We start from the raw sequence: 17,313 nt of genomic DNA, 5'->3' as shown, positions 1-17,313 counted from the left end.
CTAAAATCATGAATGAGAAAGGAGAGATCACCACCAACACCAAGGAAATACAAATGATTTTAAAAACATATTATGAGCAGCTATACGCCAATAAATTAAGCAACCTAAAAGAAATGGACGCATTTCTGGAAAACCACAAACTACCAAAACTGGAACAGGAAGAAATAGAAAACCTTAACAGGCCAATAACCAGGGAGGAAATTGAAGCAGTCATCAAAAACCTCCCAAGACACAAAAATTCCAAGGCCAGATGGCATCCCTGGGGAATTCTATCAAATGTTTAAAGAAGAAACCATACCTATTCTACTAAAGCTGTTCGGAAAGATAGAAAGAGATGGAGTACTTCCAAACTCGTTCTATGAGGCCAGAATCACCTTAATTCCAAAACCAGACAAAGAGCCCACCAAAAAGGAGAATTCTAGACCAATATCCCTGAACACAGATGCAAAAATTCTCAACAAGATACTAGCCAACAGGATCCAACAATACATTAAGAAGATTATTCACCATGACCAAGTGGGATTTATCCCTGGGATGCAAGGCTGGTTCAACACTCGTAAAGCAATCAATGTGATTGATCATATCAGCAAGAGAAAAAACAAGAACCATATGATCCTTTCAATAGATGCAGAGAAAGCATTTGACAAAATACAGCATCCATTCCTGATCAAAACTCTGCAGAGTGTAGGGATAGAGGGAACATTCCTCAACATCCTAAAAGCCATCTATGAAAAGCCCACAGCAAATAGCATTCTCAATGGGGAAACACTGGGAGCCTTTCCCCTAAGATCAGGAACAAGACAGGGATGTCCACTAACATCACCCCTAAGATCAGGAACAAGACGGGGATGTCCAATCGCACCACTGCTATTCAACATAGTACTAGAAGTCCTAGCCTCAGCAATCAGGCAACAAAAATAAATAAAAGGCATTCAAATTGGCAAAGAAGAAGTCAAACTCTCCCTCTTCACAGATGACATGATACTCTACCTAGAAAACCCAAAAGCTCCACCCCAAGATTGCTAGAACTCTCATACAGCAATTTGGCAGTGTGGCAGGATACAAAATCAATGCCCAGAAGCCAGTGGCATTTCTATACACTAACAATGAGACTGACAAAAGAGAAATTAAGGAATCAATCCCATTTACAATTGCACCCAAAAGCATAAGATACCTAGGAATAAACCTAACCAAAGAGGTAAAGGATCTATCCCCTAAAAACTACAGAACACTTCTGAAAGAAATTGAGGAAGACACAAAGAGATAGAAAAATATTCCATGCTCAGGGATTGGAAAAATTAATATTGTGAAAATGCTAATGTTACCCAGGGCAATTTACACGTTTAATGCAATCCCTATCAAAATACCATGGACTTTCTTCAGAGAGTTGGAACAAATCATCTTAAGATTTGTGTGGAATCAGAAAAGACCCCAAACAGCCAGGGGAGTATTAAAAAAGAAAACCATAGCGGGGGGGCATCACAATGCCAGATTTCAGATGGTACTACAAAGCTGTGGTCATCAAGACACTGTGGTACTGGCATAAAAACAGACACATAGATCAACAGAACAGAATAGAGAATCCAGAAGTGGACCCTCAACTTTATGGTCAACTAATATTCGACAAAGGAGGAAAGACTATCCACTGGAAGAAAGACAGTCTCTTCAATAAATGCTGCTGGGAAAATTGGACATCCACATGCAGAAGAATGAAACTAGCCCACTCTCTTGCACCATACACAAAGATAAACTCAAAATGGATGAAAGATCTTAATGTGAGACATGGTTCCATCAAAATCCCAGAGGAGAACACAGGCAACACCCTTTTTGAACTTGGCCACAGTAACTTCTTGCAAGATACATCCACGAAGGCAAAAGAAACAAAAGCAAAAATTAACTATTGGGACTTCATCAAGATAAGAAGCTTTTGCACAGCAAAAGAAACAGTCAAAAAAAAACTAAAAGACAACCTACAGAATGGGAGAAGATATTTGCAAATGACATATCAGATAAAGGACTCGTATCCAAGATCTATAAAGTACTTATTAAACTCAACAGCAAAGAAACAAACAATCCAATCATGAAATGGGCAAAAGACATGAACAGAAATCTCACAGAGGAAGACATACACATGGCCAACACGCACATGAGAAAATGCTCCGCACCACTGGCCATCAGGGAAATACAAATCAAAACCACAATGAGATACCACCTCACACCAGTGAGAATGGGGAAAATTAACAAAGCAGGAAACCACAAATGTTGGAGAGGATGTGGAGAAAGGGGAACCCTCTTGCACTGTTGGTGGTAATGTGAACTAGTGCAGCCACTCTGGAAAACTGTGTGGAGGTTCCTCAAAGAGTTAAAAATAGATCTGCCCTACGACCCAGCAATTGCACTGCTGGGGATTTACCCCAAAGATACGGATGCAATGAAACACCGGGACATCTGCACCCCGATGTTTATAGCAGCAATGTCCACAATAGCCAAACTGTGGAAGGAGCCTCGGTGTCCATCGAAAGATAAATGGATAAAGAAGATGTGGTTTATGTATACAATGGAATACATAAATTAGAAATGACAAATACCCGCCATTTGCTTCGACGTGGATGGAACTGGAGGGTATTATGCTAAGTGAAATAAGTCAGTCAGAGAAAGACAAACATTATATGGTCTCATTCACTTGGGGAATATAAAAAATTGTGAAAGGGAATAAAGGGAAAGGAGAAAAAATGAGAGGGAAATATCAGAAAGGGAGACAGAACGTGAGAGATTCCTAACTCTGGGAAACGAACAAGGGGTTGTAGGGATGTGGGTGGGGGGTGGGGGTGACTGAGTGACAGGCACTGAGGGGCGGGTAGTTGATGAGATGAGCACTGGGTGTTATCATATATGTTGGCAAATTGAACACCAATAAAAAAATACATTAAAAAAAAAAAAAAGAAAGTTAAGACCCAGGAATGCACAGAAGAAAGAACATGTGAAGACAATGGAAGATGACTGCCAACTACAAGCCAAGGAGAGAAGTCTCAAAAGGAAACTTTGATCCTGGACTTCTATCCTCCAGGGAAGAAATACATTTGTTTAAACTACCCAGTGTGAGGCACTTCGTTATGGCCCTGGCAAACTAACACAGGCTCTAATTTTTTCAGTTATTTAGATCTCCTTAGTATGGAAACCAACACCAAAATAAAGAACTCATATTTCAAGAAACTGTAAAATAAGTTCTTTGGAGAAATAAACATGTAAAAAGGCTCTGGACATCCTTTCTTAGAAGCTGAATTATTTTGGTTGCAGCAGGACTATAAAAATAGCAATTCCACATCTTAAAGCAAAAGTTAACTTCCTACTAGCTTTTTGTGTTTTGGTATAGGTATACATGTTTGTTTAGCTGGGATTTTTTTAATTGCAAAGAGCCTATATTAAATTCCAGACTGGTAGATACCCTTGAGCTGGATCAAAACTTAGCTGTAACAAGATGGAGAGAAGTGAGGTATTTTGGAGGAAAAGATCTGGGTTCAAATCTTGGCTCCACCTCCTCCTAGCTACTTAACAATAATCAATCTACTCTCTCTGAAATTCAGTTTCCTCAGTTATAAAGGGAGATCACTTAGATGCCTGGCACATAACCAATGCTCTATAAAAAGGGGCATCATTTTATCACTGTATTTAAACAACTCAACATTAGCCAAAAGGAACAGTAAGCTATCTACCTAAGCAGCATGTGTGTGTGTGTGTGTGTGTGTTGTGTGTGTGTTTGTGTGTGGCATCAATGTGCCATGTACTATTATCTAATTTTTACTATAATTTAAGTAATAATAAAGCCCAAATATAATCAAATTGACACCACAGCCTATATTGCTTTGAAAAATAATAAATACCTGGCATAGGTTCTCTTTAATGACTCGAATACTTAAGGATTCAAGATTTCTGCCAATTTCTCCCTAAACAGACCTTTTTTTAAAATGCTATATTTTGCCTGAAATTCAGTATTTCTATTTATGCACCCAAACTCTACTAGTTTTACAAAGACTTCAGTTTTAAGTTCCACATTCCTCTTAATACTTTGGTGACAATTTTTCCCTCCCATTGATGGAATAGTACTAAATTATATGTTGTCTTTCCTCTATACTTTTTATGTTAGTCTTACTTCTACAACAAGACTTGAAGTTTCCTGACAGTAGGATTCATAATATATGGACCTAGAAAGCAGCCATGTACTCACAGAAAGAATATACTACTTTATAGACTGTGTTAAGCAGTTATAAAGAAGTTTGCTACTGCCTTTCTATGTTACTTAATTTAAAGGTATTTCAAATTAGGGACCCCTGCGTGGCTCAGTCAGTTAAGTGCCTACCTTAAGCTCATGTCATGATCCCAGGGTCCTGGGATTGAGTCCCACATTCAGCTCCCTACTCAGTGGGGCGTCTGCTTCTCCCTCTGCTCCTCCCGGTTTGTGCTCACATTCTCTCTCTCTCTAGCAAAACTAAATGGATAAGATTTTTATTTTTTTAAGAAATTGCATTTGTAATTTTTAAAAGATTTTATTTATTTATTCATGAGAGACACAGAAAGAGACAGAGACATAGGCAGAGGGAGAGGAAGAGGAAGAAGGAGAAGCAGACTCCCTGCAGGGAGCCTGGTGGAGGACTCAATCCAAGGACCCAGGGAGCACGACCTGAGCCAAAGGCAGATGCTCAACCACTAAGCCACCCAGGTGCCCTAAATAAAATCTTAAAAAAAAATAAAAACAGAAAAAAACATATTTCAAATTAGGGAGAATGTAGAATATATATAGAACCACATATTGATCTGAAAGCATCTTAAAGAATCACCTAATTTAGCATAATTAATTCTTTAGAAGTAATTATTAGATAAAATACAGATTACAATAACATTTTTCTCATTTTTTATTTTTTCCATTGTTAGCAATATATCTCTTTTATAGTCTACAGCAGTTAATCTCTACCATTCCCTGAATGATAATGAGAATATATTTTCACAGTAGCAACTGGTGACATTTCAATAAATCAATGTGCTACAGTGATACCTAAATAAAAGCTTATTTCACTATAATGATGCTTCCAGGCTTCCCTCAAGTCAGGTGGTTACTTGCAGTTAATGATCTGTGACATACCACACAAGTAGTCCTAAAAAGACTTATTATCCACTGCATGTGCAACAATATTTGCTTTATGGATGGCTACATGAATGAAGACATTCAATGTAACTGTAAAAGTAAAATCAAAAGAAAACTTACAAGTAACATGTTTTCTTTAAGTAAAAGGGCTGTGACCATTTTCCATTAATACTTAACCTTTTGCTGGAGCAGTGCAACCACATATAACGCTCAAATCCATAAAGCCCAAGAGCTGTTCTGGGTTAATGCTAATTAACTGCCCCCAATCAAAAGACCAGTAACTTTCCAAAAATGTAAGATCATCAACCTCTATTGTTGACATCAAAGTCATAAAGCAAAGCTTAAAGAACAATAAAAAAGACAAATATGCCTTATATATGTTAAGAACATTTTAATCAAATCTCTATATACCTGTACAATACAAACATGCTGAGAAAAGAATTATTATGCTGCATACAAATTTGCTAATCTCAAACAATACTCTATCTTTCATAGCTGCCAGACATTGCAAGCATTCACATGTTTACCATTTATAATTTTATTTCATTCACTAGACTCGGCTTTTGTCCACCATATGTCCACTGTGGATTAACTATTCCCTTAGGTACAATTAAGGCCTTTCCATTTGTTGTAAGAAGAGCTAAGTATGAAGGACACGGCCAGAAATAACATTTATACCTCAACCAAAAACAGAAGCACATTGAAACTCACACCATCGTTTATGCAGCATCTTTTTTTTTTATTAGACACATGTCTACATAACAAAATAAACTTGAGATAAAAATTCATGGCAACTATACACCAGCTTTCACCATTGAGATTAGATATCAAAATCATATCACCACCAACTGAGTTCAAATAATTTTTCAGAAAAATATATTTCTAAAATATAAGTTAAATGAAGGCTAACTTCCAAACATTAATTATAACTGAAACTTTCATCATTATTTATGTATTTTCAAGGACATTTCATTTAATTCAATTAATAATGTTTTTGACTTTTAAATCCTTAAATTAAATGTATATATGTATATATATTTATACACACTTAGCAATACCTCCTCCCATTACCCATGACTAGAAGAGAATCTGAGGAGACAGCAGGAGACACAATAATAACAATGAACACATATAGCACCTGTTACATACATGCAGTGATTCTAGGGGCTTTATATATATATCTCTTACAACAACTTCCCTATAATGTAGGTGCTATTATTACTCTCACTTTACAGATGAGAAAATTGAGCAATGAAGAAGGTAAGTTCCTTACCATGGTTAACAATAAATAAATGAGTCCATACCTGAACTTAAGTGGTCTTACTTAATGTTTTTGACTTTTAAATCCATATGTATACATACACACACACACACACACACACACACACACACACAACTTAGCAATACCTCCTCCCATTACCCATGACTAGAAGAGAATTTTTTATATATATATATTAAATCTTTATTACGGACAATATTGGTCCATACACTACACAATACCAACAGTGCAAGTATAACCTTTCAAAATCATCATTTAAACAGCAATTGACCAAGAAATAAAATGAGTCAACTGATTGTTTTTCAAAATATTCTCAAAGCACATTATCCTTAGTTTCCTTATTATAGTGAAACCTACAAATACAGAAAAATACCCCATTCAACATGTACTAGTGTTAAATGGTTATTTGGCTTAAAATCTGAGTTAAGAAAATCCTTTTTAGCAACCTCCATACAGATAAGTAGCAAACTTTATTATATTAAACAAATTCATTCCATTTAAAACAAGTGAAGAATTTCATCCATCATGTATTCTGACCCCTAACACAAGTGTCTATTCTCTCACCATGATGGTTCTTATCTGAAGGACCAACTCAAGGAGTTGTCTTAGACATAACCTCATCTTCTTCCCCAATACACTTAATCCAAAAGTCTGTTCAATAGATGGCAGCAGGAGTGGCAATAGTAACAACACATATAGCACCTATTACATACATGCATTGATTCTAGGGGCTACATATATATGTGTATATATATATGTGTATATATATATATATATCTTATCTTATATATATGTGTGTGTATATATATGTGTGTATATATATCTTATATATATCTTATATATATCATATATATATATATATATATATATATATATATCTTACAACAACCTCCCTATAATGTAGGTGCTATTGTTACTCTCACTTTACAGATGAGAAAATTGAGCAACGAAGAGCATTAAGTACCTTACCATGGTTAACAATAAATAAATGAGCCCATACTTGAACTTAAGTTGTCTTACTTAGAAGTCTGTGCCCTTAATATAAATATCTATAAAGGAAAATACAATTTCTCATCATTTTAAAAATAAAATTTTTATGGAAATTAAGAGATTCATTAGAGTTAGGAGTTCAGTTTTCAAAAGAAATATGTGTGTAATGTAGCAGATGTCTTACGTGGTCTGATGAGGTAGAGTGACTCATAAGCAAAAAGTGAGTCTGTCATTATTAAACTCTTCTTCCAAATGAAAAACACCCAGGGTCAGAGCTGTACAGAACCTAGAACAGTATTATTTTCACTTTATCATCTCAAGAGGTCTGTAATTCCATTTTTCACTGAGATAGAGAATTAATACTAGTCATTCATAACAAGTACCTATTGACCACTTCCTGTGTGCATGGACTAAGCTACATACTAAAGCAGCAGCCATGAACAAGGCAGTCTCTGCCTTCATGGAGTTTCAACTACAGAACACCTGAATTAACTGTGGGGCAGGGGGGGATCTTTAAATAGCTAATAATTATTAAAATCACATGAGAAACCACCTAGTATCCTGTCCTAGTCCTTCTATTTATTGGTTTCTCTGAAGGGTTTAAGATTTAGGAAAGTCTTTGTGGATTCCTCAGGTTCTACTTTTTCACTAAATCAGATCAATGCAATAGACCGAAGATTAAGGAATGGAGATGACTCATTCAAAATTATATCTAAAAACAGAACAAGTTCAAAAACAAAAAGATAAGCATTTTTATATCATCAGGTGTTTGTTCACATACCCTATGTCTTTCTCTTCCTGTGAACATAAAACATGCCATAATATATCCCATCCTTAAAAAACAACACCACAGAGTTCTGACCCACATTCCTTCCAGCTGCTGCCCCATTTACCAGCTCCCTTGTAGAGTGGCATTACATATACACATCACATCTATTAACTGTCAACAATTCACTGACTTCTCTCTTTAACTTACTCTCCTCAGCTTTCACCCCCACCACTCCAATGAACCTGTTTGCCAAGGTCACCACCCATCACCTCTACATACTTAATCTAATAACCATTCTAGGTCCTCGTCTGTCGCTCATCCCCTTCTTAAAACATCTTTAAATATAGCTTCCAGAATACTACACTCTCAGGATTTTCCTCCAATCTCCACTGGCCACATACTAATTCCTTTGTTGATCTTTATTTCACAAAACTTTTAAAACATGGCTGTAACCCAAGGATTAATCTTTGGGCTTCTCATTTTATACTCACTCCTATGTAATGTTCATCCAGTCTCAAGGATTTAAATACCATCAATATGTTGTGGACTCCCACACTTTTATCTCTAGACTTCCTCTTGCTCCTGAACTCCAGATTCATATATCCAACTACCTATTAAATATCTCCACAGAGATAACTAACGTAAGTACCTCAAACTTATAGCATGTCCAAAAGCAAACTTGTGACCCTCACCCAAAACTGGTTCTTCCTGGACTCTTTCTCAAGTCGGTAGATTGATCATTAGCCTTCCAGATGCCTAGGCCAAAAATCTTGGCATTATCTGGTGTCTTCTCTCCTCTAACTCCACAATCTATGAGAAAATCCATGATGCCTGCCTTCAAAATGTATCCAGAAGCCAATTCCTATTCACTACTTGTACTGCTGTCACCCTAGTCCATACCACCATTATTTCTCACCTGGATTATGTCAAAAGCCTCTTATCTGTTTACCTTACTTCCACGCATACCCACTACAGTAAATTCTCACAACAAGAACTGTAGTGCTCCTTTCAAGTTAAATCGCTTCACTCCACCGAAATCCCTCAGTGACTTTCCATCTCACACAGAGTAAAAGTTGAAGGCCTTAGAATGGCTATACTGATCTGTCCTCTTCCTAGATCCTTTCTTCCTTATATCTAACTTCATGTCTTACACTATTCTTTCACTGACTGTTCCCTATATATACACACACAGCTACAAACACACACATACACACACACACACACACACACACACACACTCCCCTCCTTGTAGTTCCAGAGAAGGGACAAATACCAAAATAATACCTCAAAGGTTTTGCTCCAACTCTTCCCTTCTACTTGGATTACTCTTCATCCAGGTATCTATGTGGTGCTCTCTTCCTCTTTGCTCAAATGTCATCTTCTCAAACTTTCCTGCTACTATATTTAAAATCTTAACACCCTCTTCCAAATCTTCCTTTTTCTCCCTTCCCTGCTTCATCTATACACAACTTATCATCATTTAACATTTTATATATTTCTTATTCGTTTATTTACTATCTTCCTCTACTGGAACCAGGCTAGATAAGGACAAGAATTTTTGTCTGTTCATTACTATATCCTTAACACTTAGACAAGCATGTGCTAGTAACTATTTGTTAAATGAAATTGAATAAATGAGAGAAGACGTAGAAAACAAAAAGGAAATACCTGCCGAATTGATTTATTTATACTGCAAAAATTAGACATTCATGTGAAATTTTAGAAAATAATGTCACAGAAAAAAGTAAAATTTAAGCTCAAGAATATTTTTAAATTAAAAAGAAGCACTATTTTCAGAGTCCCCAAAACACTCCAAAGTTGACAATATTTCCAAGGTGTACCTGGCAATTAATAAGAACTCAATAAATCTTAGCCAGAGTCATTATTATTACTGTTATTAGGTATATGGACCTATCCATGTATAAAGAAAATAGATCCTTAATCTAACAATTGAATAAAATGAGCCTAAGAAATCATCTGCAAAGAGAAGATGACAGGGTTTACAGGACATATAAAGTTAAAATTAAACTCTTTTAAAAATTATATGCAGTAAATTTGTTCAATTAAGCAGATTTATTACTAAACATGTTTGGGTCATCATATTTTAGGAACTGAAGGTGCTTATGATTACCAAGTACAATCCTTTATTTTATGCATGAGAATGATCCTATGTGATGTAAGTAAATTGCCCAAGGTGACATAATCAGAAAAAATGCCAGCCCCAGGACAAAAGCTAGAGTTTTCTGATCCCCACTCTAAGTGTTTCTTTAATCTGTATTGGCTTTGTTCCACAATCATTGCAAATTAAATTAATTATTAAAGGGGCTTAAACGACATTATGAAAATTTTAAATCTCCTTTTCACAAAGAAATCTGTCTACAGCTATAATTTTTTTAATTTATAAATTTTATAAAGCTATACATTTTTATAATTGTAATTTAATGAATTAAAATTAAATTTAATATTTAACAATTTCTTCTAACTTTTATAATCAGAGACTCACCACAGAAAACAAAAAGTAAAGTGGATGATCCTTTCTTTAGCATTTAATAAACTTTCTCTATCATGACAAGAAGAAGATGGACAGAAATTTCATAAACAGATTGTTACAACAGAAATGCTTACACAATACAATCAGGACAAAACCACAGAAACCGTAATGTTTCTCAGGCTAAGGACATCATAATACTGTCAAATGGTTTGTAGTAGGCTATCTAAAAAAAAAAAAGTAACTATGAAATGACATAATAACATTATTGCAACACCTGTGAAAAATGATTTTGATGAGTATTATGAAAAAGCACTCATTTGACATCTTCTTCCCCAATAAGTATCAGTCCTAATACCAGTCTGAATGCAATCTTATGCATTTAATTTGAGGAAACTACTCCACCAATTGAACTGGAGATACTAACAAAATGTTCTGAAAGTAGAGCAGGAGTATGAAGTATTATGTAAAAGAACAGCTTTAAGAGTATAAATTAAAATACTCTCTTGCTATACAGAATACTGATGCTGTATCAGAATCAGATGCTCTTAGCATCTTCCAGTAAGTAAATAATCATAGCTCCGTTAACAAATTTACATGCAAAGTGAGGAAAAAGAAAAAAATGAAGCAATAGAAACAAAAATATAAAGTCCATCTGAAAAAAGAGAGGAAAAAGAAAAAAAATGAAGCAATAGAAACAAAAATATAAGTCCATCTGAAAAAGACACTTGGATTTGATACTTTGGGAATACTATTCCCAGAACAAAAAAAGAACCAAAGTAATAAAATAAATGGATAAGAAGGCAGAATGTTTTAATTCACAATGTATAAACAGAATGAACTTTTCAAATTCTCAAGAGTTTCTGTTCATGCTTTATATAAATTATAAACTCTCTTAAGCAAACTGATAATGAGTCATTCGTTCACTTTGTTATAATATTGTAGATGATAACTTTTATAGAAGTTGATATGAATCCTCCAAAATAGGAACCAAAGTAAATGTTACCTACTTCATATTTTCTATTCTCCAGATAAAATAAGAATTTTTGAACACTCAAAAGAGTCACAGGATAAGCAAGCACATTTGTGTAAATTCCCATGAAGTTTTTCAAACTGAATGTATAACCATTTCTTATACTCCTCTGTCACTAAGAATAATCTTTTACAAATTTTGTGGTAATTTTATTGAGGACATCAGTTAAATTTTTCAATCTGAAATTTACTTGTTTTACTAATACATTTCCATTGAGTTCAGGGAACACAACTACAGAGTACATTAAAATGTAACCTTTGAACTTCGCAGTGTAAAACATCACTTCCTGGGCAGAGATAGCACTCCAAGAACAATCAATCACTGTTAAGAAGAATATACACTCAACATTGTTAATTAGTGTTGATGCACTCTCCTCTATGCCCTCATCTGTCATGAAGATTGTTTAAAAATCTGAGTTATTAGTCTTTATTTGGGAAAGGATCTGGTTAATATCTTTAAGAGCAGAAATCATTCATCCATCCACTCTATCCCAGAGCATGATAATTCCTACCCCCAATACAAGTTACTGATAACCACCACCCCTCCACTAACTAAGAAGCTATAAATCAGGAAGAGGGCAGCTTCTATGCAACCCCTGTTAATTTCTGTTTACAATCTATCCAACTGAGAATGTTAGCTAGTCAGGGGAGAAACTAGCTGATGGATCAGATAGTAGGAAAACATAACAGCTTAAAGATAGAAAATAACAAAATGACAAAACGCCATTGCTTATAAAACATGGATTAAATTTAAAATTAATCTTTAAAAAATTAATATTCCTGAATGTTCATTTCAATGGGAGCCTTTCCTAAAACACTGATAGAAAAATTAAAACTGTTACTTCAACACAGATGGTTTTTGGAATTAAACACAAAAATTAAACAAAAAAGAGCCAAAATGTGTACGTTTCTACCATTACATAAAAGTCACATTAGGAAAAGGCAAAATTACTAATTCTTTTATATTTATTTAACCTAAAATCATGATATAAAATCTATGACAGTTTATCTCAAACATGATCCTGCATAATATAACTTCAATATACTAGCTAAGAAATACTCTGACATTATTCACCACGGTGGAATTCAGTAGGCCAGTTGGGCCCGAAAGCCATCTAACAGATTCCCTGTATCTACCCATGTATTTTTCCTCATTAAGAAAACCATTTTCCCTTAATAACACATCCCCGGCCATAAACACTTCTAATTTCAACGGAGGCTTCATGAAAAGGCTTTTATTCATTCATTCAGGCACTGTTTTCACTGATGAGTTTCCTTGGTTTCATTGAGCTTGGAATTAAGTGGGGAAGATAGACAAGAAACAGACAAGAACATCAGATGGCACTGAGGCTCCCCAGATAACTGAAACCAAAGAGAAAGGGACTGCAGGGCCTGTTTAGGCTGAGCGGCCAAGAAGGGGAATTCTGAGGGGATAACATTTAAGATGAGATCCAAAAGACAAAATGGAGCCAGTCAAGCAAAGACCAGAAGTATTTCAAGCAGAAGAAATCCTATGGTACAAAATAACTTAGAATGTTTTAAGTACAGAAAAAAAAAAGAAATGTGTGCCTTAGCATCTAGTGGGTGAGGGAATATACAGTAGAAGAGGTCTGAGAGGCAGGCAGGGGTCAGATCACCCAGTGCTTGGCAAACTTGGATGAGGAGTTTGGAATTCGTTCTAAGAGTGATGAGAAAGCACTAGAAGAGGCATAACAATATGATTTGCCATTTGGGAACTAGATTGTAGAGGAGCAAACCCAAGAGGAGGAAGGACAGTTAGGAAGCTACTGTAGCAGTTCACATGAGAAGTGATAGTGGTGTGTCAGGCCATGACCAGGTCTACCTGTTATAAGCCCAGAAGCAGACAAAATGAAAAACCCTGAGGCTCCATGGTGTAGGCTCTGATCAAGTGAGAGAGCAAGACCTTCAAGGCCAGGAAACCAGGTACCAGACCTGGTAAATCTGGCTCCGTGAATTGCAGATATTGCCTTGTATGGTAATAAAATGTTTTTCAGGTGCTATCAGTTGTTTCCTTTCACATTGGGCTTCAGACACCATCAAACTTCAACAGAACTTCTGTAAAGTACACAGAATAAGTAGATGGCACCCTCTTTCCCATTTCAGAAGTTACTGACCAGGAATTTATGCTTACCTTGCTAGGGAAAAGTAGGGCCTTCCATGAAGATCTTTGACATAATTGTATTTATTAATCCCAACAACCAAACAGAACAAAAGACAGGCAGTCAGATTTTTAGAAAACTTAAAGGGAGCTAAGTAAAATAATAAAATTAGACTAAAGTTAGCAGGTCCCTTATCACTCCTTAAGCACTCTCTTAAGCACCCCCAACCTTTGTGCAAATGAACAAGTTAACCAAATACACATAGTTGGCACTCCAGAGTGTTTGCTGAATTAAAATACTCTACCCATCATATGGTATGGGAAGTATCAATCTAAAAAATAAAAATAAAAATAAGATGATGACAAAGAAATTCTCTGGGAACCTTTCCCTCTAGGCCACTTTTTAAAAATATGTTTCAGTTCTTCTAATTTGTAATTTGTGATCATTCAAATTGAAGCTATAGCCAGTGTTTTTAAAAGGCTATTATAAGTAATAATAATAATAATAATAATAATACTTCTGAGCACTTACAGTGTACAGGCTAATGCTAAGGGCTTTCCATGTAATATCTCATTTAATCTTTACACCAACTTTCCCAGACAGCAGCTATTATCCTTATCTGCAGACAAGGAAGTTGAGGTGTACAGATACAAAGTAACCTGTTTGTCACACCGCTGTTAAGTGAAGAAACTGGGCTTGTAAAAGCAAAATATACAGACATTCAAAGCCCTATGATCTTAACCACAATTCAATACTTCATTTAAAATCATAAAGAGTACAAAGACACTAACAAGTGTCTTAGAGCCTTTCAAAATAGAATATAGAATAAAAAATTTGTTTTAGGCATTATACACTGAAATAATTTAGTCATTACCAACTCTATTTTGTAAAAGTAAATCTTTTCCTCTACTGGCTACTTCATTAACCTATTCTAGTTACTCTTTATATTTAAACAAAATAAAACACAATTTTTAATAAAAAATAAACTCATAATTCATTTTAACCTAAGAATACCCTCAATCCTCAGCCCAAATTTCTGTGAATTTACTATATTTTAATAAAAAACAAATGATTTTATAACATTAATTATAAGTTCTTCCTATAAAACAAATTCACACATACATACATATATGCATACTTCCTCTCCTCTCCCTCCCACTCTCTCCCTCTCTCCTTCCCCGTCTCTCTTCCTCTCTCTCCCTGTATAGAAATTTTCTATCTTATACTTCTGCTAAACCTTGGCTAAAAATTGGCTACTGTTGGAGTACCTGGGTGGCTCAGTCATTAAAGCATCAGACGGGTGATTTCGGCTCAAGTCATGATCTCATGGATTGTGGGATTCATCAAGCCCCACATGAGGCTCCTCACTCAGCATGGAGTTGGCTTGGGATTCTCTCTCTTCCTCTCTCTCTGCTCCAGCCTCCATGCTATGCCTCCCCCACCCTACTCCCTGCCGCCTACTCAAACATACAGGTGCTCTCGCTCTCTAAAATAAATAAAATCTTCTTAAAAATAGAATAAAATGAAAGTTGGCTACTGCCACCAATATTTTCATAGTCTATACATATTTCTTTTCAACACATTTTGCAACTTAGAAAGTTGCAAAGAACAGGACACAATGATGAGTTTTTAAAAGCACAGTTAGGTAGATGACTCCCTGTAAATAAGGAACATAATAATCCAATTTCAGATGCCTTCCCATCATGTTTCCTTTGCTTTGCCTTTAATCCATATGTAAAATCTTTGCTTTCTAATATAATTTTGTTCCCCAAAACAGAAGATGAGTACATACTACTACACTGATATAACATTAACTTGGAAACACAGATTTCCAAGATCTTTTGTTACATGACCATATGAAATCAGGCCAGTGACAGAGTATGCAATAAATAATATCCAGGAAAATGTTCACCTTAGAATCTCTTCATTTTACAAATGTAACATTACATGTAACTGCACACTTTATTCTATGATCTCATTCTGAAAAAGAGTATTATAAATACAAGGAAAGGGCTAGAGCTAAACCAAAAGCTAAAAAACTCAACTTTTTATGCTATTAAATCTCAAACATAACACTATAATAATTTTTTTTGCATAAATTCATATAACTTATATAAATGTTTGTTTTTAAATCTTAGGAATTGCATCACAGCACAGTCCAATAGCCCATCTAGTCTAACAGCCTCTCTTTGACAGTGACCAATGGCAGATGCCTCACAGGACAGCATAAACACATAACATAATGTATATAATTATGTGCCACTATACCATTACTCTAGATGGTAGTCAGATTATGTCTTGAAAGAAATGAAAACAATTCTCAACCCCCATCCTTTTCCTGCTCTATAATTTCCTAAAAGGTGATGAGAAACTGCCAATAAAGCACAAATTTAACCATAACATAAGCCAGTGCTTCAGTAACATGGCAACTAAGAAACAATCTCCTAAAAATGAAAAGTTGCGCTCAGAAATAGAACTAAGGTCATCAAAACTTATGATTTCTGAGCACTGGGTATTATGCTAGATGTTGACAAACTGAACTCCAATTAAAAAAAATTTTTTTAAAATTTATGATTTCTAAAGGGGAATTTCAATGAATTGAAAAGCATCTGATTCATTAAATTATAATCATTTATGAACAGAAGAGCAAAATTCAACTAAAGCTTAAAAAAAACTCTATCTCTTACCCAAGTCATCCATTTCATGATATATAATACTATTTTCTAAAAAAAAAGTATTATAAAATTTATATTTTTAACTCTTCAGAGAAACGGTATCCACACCTGTTTTATAATGGTTTTAAAGTAAGGCTTGGATTTATTAAATGTTCATCTAAGTGTGCAAAACCACATAATGAAGAAATTTTGGTTTAGTCCTTCAGGAAGGACTATTTCCTAAATAATTACAGACTAAAAAAAATGCACTATACTTTTAAAGACCTTTGGAGAAGATAATTCTCTTGGTAGTATACTTGGTATTGGTTTAACAATGCTTGTAGTCAGGAAACTATTCCTGACCTAAATCCTCCATGGTATAATTTAAATTCATTTTTTCTTTTTCTGACCTCAAATAGTTGTAGAAGATTAGGTCGTATCATAATATTTTATATATTTAAAAACCCTTACTAACGTCTCCTTTTCCAGGTAACTACATTGCAGGACTATGAACCAACTAACAGTCTTGTACTAAATGCAGTCTTATAATTTCATATGCTGTATATTATAGCCCAAGAGACAGATCTCAAAAATTATTTACCCACCATTTTTACCAATCACTACTCCTCCCCAACATACTCTCTTAAAAACATATTTTACAACAAACGCCAAAAATTTAGAAAGAGAACTTTATGAGAAATGAGAGTAAGGAACAACACACACAAAATTCCACTGCTTTCTTTCCTAGAAACAGAGGATCGCTAATGAAATCTATCTCTCAAAATCTCTAGGGCAGAGCTGAAGCTGCAGTGCAGTATCATAAAATCTGCAGCTGTGCTGC

The 17,313-nt window shown here is 35.0% G+C and overlaps 1 protein-coding gene across 4 annotated transcripts in view; it reads right to left on the bottom strand.

Moving 5' to 3' along the window:
• The window catches only part of RAB28 (RAB28, member RAS oncogene family), a 137,348-nt gene that overhangs the window by 96,233 nt on the left and 23,802 nt on the right, over positions 1-17,313 (bottom strand). The window lies entirely within an intron of this gene.

The sequence above is a fragment of the Canis lupus genome, chromosome 2 (genome assembly GCF_048164855.1).
Source record: "Canis lupus baileyi chromosome 2, mCanLup2.hap1, whole genome shotgun sequence".
Lineage (NCBI taxonomy): Eukaryota > Metazoa > Chordata > Mammalia > Carnivora > Canidae > Canis > Canis lupus.
This window is presented reverse-complemented; position numbering and strand designations above follow the sequence as displayed.